The sequence below is a fragment of the Nicotiana tomentosiformis genome, chromosome 1 (genome assembly GCF_000390325.3).
Source record: "Nicotiana tomentosiformis chromosome 1, ASM39032v3, whole genome shotgun sequence".
In the NCBI taxonomy this organism is placed as follows: domain Eukaryota; kingdom Viridiplantae; phylum Streptophyta; class Magnoliopsida; order Solanales; family Solanaceae; genus Nicotiana; species Nicotiana tomentosiformis.
Window position 1 is genome coordinate 151,078,818 of NC_090812.1, and position 6,000 is coordinate 151,084,817.

Sequence of the window (6,000 nt, forward strand, 5' to 3'; positions counted from 1 at the left end):
AATAAAGCATGGAGTAATTAGATAACATAAAGCTTAATCAAACATAGAACTAATATTAATAACCCAAATGTAACGACCCGACCGGTCGTTTTGAGATCTAGCGTGTCGTCCGGTGGTTTCACTACTAGAAAACTGGTAAGATTCGTCCAAAGAATACCGACCGAAGTAAGTCGAAAAAGAACCCGACCGAAATCGGTCAAAAATTAAGTAAATTGGTCGCAAAAGTCAAAGAAAATATTTCTCACAATGGAAATAGTGGTCCCACGGCAAACAAATAAAAATTCTAACCGATTTCGGTCAGAAATTGGTCAATATTTGACCAAGACCTCGTCAGAAATTGGTCAATATTTGACCAAGACCAATCGATTTCTGTTTTTGTCAACCTTTATATAAATAGCTTTTAAATAAATAATATTTAATACTTAATATATATATATATATATATATATATATATATATATATATATATATATATATATATATATACACATACATACATACATATATGTACATAATATTTAATTGATTTAAGATCCTAAATGTAACGACCTGGCCGGTCGTTTTGAGTATTATAACCATGTTCCCCCATTTACTGCTCAATTTATACCTTACAGTTGATTTATGACTTATCGGGTTAGTTGGTTCGGGTCCGGAAGGATTTCAGAATGAAATGAGACACTTAGTCTCATAATTAAAAACTTAAGTTAAAATAGTGATCGGATGTTGACTTATGTGTAAACGACCACGAAATGGAGAGTTTGACCGGGGGGTTGACTTTTTGATATTGGGGTCGGAATCCGATTTCGGAAATTGAAATAGTTCTGTTATGTCATTTATGACTTGTGTGCAAAATTTGAGGTCAATCAGACTTGATTCAATAGGTTTCGACATCGGATGTACAAGTTGAAAATTTCATAATAGACTCAAGTCAAGTGAGTTCGCACGAAACCTAACTTCAAATGAGCATAACTCTTGGGAAACGAAGTGATATATGGTATATATATACCTATCAAATGAAAGATCTTTGAGTCTAGTTTCTAATGCTTCAAACCGTTCGTTATTTGGACATTCCTACAAGAATTTATGACACAATCACCAAAGGCTGAAAAAATTCAATTCTGCGACCAATTATGCGATCGCAAAACTGCTTCTGCGACCGCAAACTGGTCGTATAATGGACCAGAAGAGCGCAGTTCTGGGCACCGATTTTGCGAACAATTTTGCGGCCCGCACACCCATTCGGCGGTCCATTATGCAACCGCAGACCTGCTTTCGGAGGGTTAATTTTTCTATTTTTATAACCCAATCCCATTTTGATAAATAGGCTTTGGGACTTATTTTGGGGCAATTATCTGATGATTTTAGAGAGAAGTGAGAGTGCTCTAGAGTGAGGAAGTAGATGAAGTGTCTTGTTCATCGAATTCTTGTCTAAGCCTTGAAATCCAACGAGAAATCCCTCAAGTTCTTCATCAAAGAGGTAAGGTTCTAACCCCTAATTTTCAATTTCGAGTCTGGGTAATGATGGGTGATTAAGAGTATGATTCTTGGATGTAAGAGTATTATTTATACGTATCAATAAGATTTATGGAAAGAGTCTTGAGTTCAAATGGGTAAAGATTGGGTTAAAAATGGTAGAAATCTTCAAAGACTTCAATTGAAGATTTGAGGGTCGAGTTGATATCGGAATTTGGTAAAATTTGTATGGTTGGACTCATGGTTGGATGGGCATTATATTTTGTAACTTTATTCGGGTTCCGAGATATGGGCCCCACGGGCGATTTTTGAGTGTAAATTCGGATTTTTGTAGAAAAGTTAGTATTTTGATATGGAATAAATTCCTATAATTTAGGTTGACTGAATCAAATTAATTGTGACTAGATTCGATCCGTTTGCATAATTGTTATGCACAAAATGGAATTTCTGGAAGTATTGTTTAGTTTGTTCGACATTGGATTCGGCTTGTTCGAGGTAAGTAACTCTTCTAATCTTGGAGTTGAGGGTATGAACCCTGAATATACGTATTATGTGAATTGTTTGGAGGTGACACACATGCTAGGTGACGGGCGTGTGGGTGTGCACCGTAGAAATTGTGACTTGGGCAAATTCCATAGGACTGTATAGTTGAATAATCTGTTGATATCCGTACATTCTCTACGGGTTAGAGAAAATTGAACTGAGACTCGTATTAAAAATCATGCTTAGGCATATGTTATTATTATTGGTACCCATCGGGGTAATTTTTATGGTTGAATAATATGTTCAAATTGTAATTTTTCACTAAGTCATGTTTATTCATTTCATATCATACCTCAGTCTCTCTTATTTATTGTTGATGTATCATATCATTGTTGTTGGGCTGCATATCATGCTTTCTGAGAGCCCGAGAGACTGGAGAGGTTGATGACTGAGTGAGGCCGAGGGCCTAATTGTGACGATATTTTTGGGATCGGGCTGCACACCGAAGCAGGACATGTATGCTTTATATATATATTATATTATTGCACGTGAGTTGGCCGTGCAACACGTGAGTTATTCGTGCGGATCCAGATATTATTATAGCACATGAGTTGTCCGTGCGAATCTAGATACGATATTATAGCATGTGAGTTGTCCGTGCTTATAGTGCTTGGGCTGTAGGAGCCCCTCATGAGATTGTACACACCCCCAGTGAGCGCAATTGGCTATAAACAGGGATCGGACTGCACGCCGCAACAGATATTGTATAGCGCTGAGTGATTGAATATGCTGAGCATAGTGAGAGAGAATGCGAGACAGTGAGATTGAGTACTCTAAGAGTATGAGTACATGAGTACAATCTCTGAGATACATTGTATTGACATGCACACATGTCATATATGCATAGAGATGTGTTTTCCTCATGCTGTACGGTATCACATTATTAATGATATCTCACGCATGTTGACAGATGGGCATAGTGATGCATTTATTTTACACCGGTAATCTGAAAAGAAAATGAGATATTTTATTTATTATTGAAAGGATTTAGGAAAGATTACTGTTTTCAAACTTATTCATATTTTTGGTAACTTCGGCAAAAGATTTGGGTTTTTACTGATGTACTTGAAAGGAAGAACTATTATTGCTGAAATCATGATTTGACCGAGCATTTTATCTCTGAGTTACTTCTGGTATTATTTTCTTTATGTCGTTATTAACTGTGGTGGATTAGTGGTTTTGGACCCGACCTTGGTAGAAGCTCGTCACTACTTTCAACCTAAGGCTAGGTTTGTTACTTACTCTATACATGTGGTCGGTTGTACTGATACTACACTTCTGCACATTGCGTGCATATGTTGACTGATGTTGTTGCTGTGCTCGATGGTTGTGGGATTTGAAGATTTACCTGCGTTCCTGTTGTAGCTGCCTCTTGTTCATGGTAGCCTTAGATTTATAAAAGCTCTATTTATGTACTATTCAAACAGACTATGTATTTATTTCATTTCCGCTTTGTATACTCTATTCTTAGAAGCTCATGATTTGTACTACCAGTTCTTGGGGAAATGTAATGGTTTCATATATTTTCTTTAATAATTGTCTTGTTAAATTACATTGGAATTGGATAGTGAATAGTTGGCTGACCTCAAACGTTGGGTTAGGTGCCATCACGACTAGTTGGATTTTGGGTCGTGACAAGGTGGTATCAGAGCCCTAGGTTCATAGGTTCTACAAGTCATGAGCAAGTGTCTAGTAGAGTCTTGCGGATTGGTTTGATGACATCCATACTTATCTTCGAGAGGCTACATGACATTTAGGATATATACTTCTCATCTTTCTTTCATTATCGTACGAGATTGATTCAGCTTGAGACATAAACTCTTTGAATTCCTTCCACGTATTCGTATGCGCACATGAGCGCTCGGTATCAGCTGTGCATCACCGGCTTGTGATTCTATGAACGAGATTCGAGATGTGTATTATGTGTTTTGGTGATGGGCCAATCTGGAGGACTTGAGGCCATGGTTAGACCGTAGCTTGAGCTCGGTAGCTTCAGTTATAACTTGTATATTTGGACTCATATGTTTGGTAATGTCCCTACAGGTGGAATTTGTGGATCGATGAACAGTTGAATGGCCTTGTGATGAGTACGATGTAACTGTGGGATGTGTTAAGACGCATTGAATGTGATGAGAAGCGTTTCCGTAAAATGTAAAGAAAAGGCCATTGGGTGCTTGAATTTTGTTTTGATGTGACGTACAGTCTCGAGTATGAATATTTTGAAGGATATTTTATATTATTAAATTTTGGGACAAATTAAACTCTCATGTCTGGTTAAGGAGTTTGGACTCAGATAGACTAAGTGATTGCATCGTAATAGAGTATAGGTATTGTGGATTATGAAATGTTTTAATCTATGGCTTTGAGCTAAGTGGGGGAGCCTGCTATTGATAATTCAATTTAATGGTTATATGTAAAGGTTTAGTTTTGGGTTAGTTAAGACTTGCAGAAGTTGAGATCGAGGAGGACTCGAATAAGGAAATTCCTGGTTAAGGATTATATTGCAAGTACAAGTATATGAAATTCGTGGGATGAGTGAGTTGTTATTGGTGAATGATGGAGTGCACACGGAGTATGAATTGGATAGGTAGTGTTAAAGTAGAGTTACTTCTTGGAGTGATGTTGTGCTAATGAGGCACGTGACTTTTGGCCCATTTGGGCGGTGTAATGGGGATTTGAACAAAGGGGGAGACACTCGAGAAAGTTCCAATATGGCTCTCTTCCTTGAGACATCTCCCATATTTGGGCACACGGATTGCGCAGTGGTGGCTGGAGCTATATTGATGTGGTGTGTCTGTGAGATAGTTGTGTTTAATAATGTAAGGTCATTAGACCTAGAATGAGTATTATCAGGTTTGAAATGATATATTCGGGAAGATAATATTGAAATTCGGCTTAGAAAGTGATTATGGTTCTGGTTGGGGTGAGAGAGCTCCATTACTTGTTGATCTGATAAGGGATCTTGATATTTCTGTGTGTTTCTTTCATTATCACCAGTGTGAAAAAGTTTTAGAATGAGTTTTTTTTTATGTGGGGTTTAATACTATTACCGGGTTACTTTGGAGTAGTTAATATGATCGAAAATGGTACTGCGAGCATGCGAGTTGTGTAGTGTGTTAAGTGATTATATCTAGGGTTATGGTTATGTCTCAATACAGCTCTTTCAGACTCATACAACGTGTTGATGTGAGATTCAGGTCTTGAAATATGTTGGAAATTGAATTCCAAGGTTTATGGGCTAAGGTTGAAGTTATGATTTTTAATTATGTTGTGCTGTCAGGCCTATACAATTTACACGGAATAGGGTGGCGTAGGATCATCCCAGGTACGTGCATGGTAAGATGGAATAGTGATGTGGTGGCTAGGAAACAACTCATGGCACATTCGAGGACGAACGTATGTTTAAGTGGGGGAGAATGTAACGACCTGGCCGGTCGTTTTGAGTATTATAACCCCGTTCCCTCATTTACTGCTCAATTTATGCCTTACAATTGATTTATGACTTATCGGGTTAGTTGGTTTGAGTCTGGAAGGATTTCGGAGTGAAATGAGACACTTAGTCTCATAATTGAAATTATAAGTTAAAATAGTGACCGTATGTCGACTTATGTATAAACGACCCCGGAATGGAGTTTTGATAATTCCAATTGCTCTGTATGGTGATTTTGGACTTAGAAGCGTGTTCGAAAAATTATTTGGAGGTCCGTAGTAGAATTAGGCTTGAAATGGCGAAAGTTGAATTTTGAAAAGTTTGACCGGGGGTTGACTTTTTGATATTGGGGTCGGAATCCGATTCCGGAAATTTGAATAGGTCTGTTATGTCATTTATGACTTGTGTGCAAAATTTGAGGTCAATCGGACTTGATTCGATAGGTTTCGGCATCGGATGTAGAAGTTGGAAATTTCATAATAAACTAAAGTCAAGTGAGTTCGCACAAGACCTAATTTCAAATGAGCATAACTCTCAGGAAAGGAAGTGATATA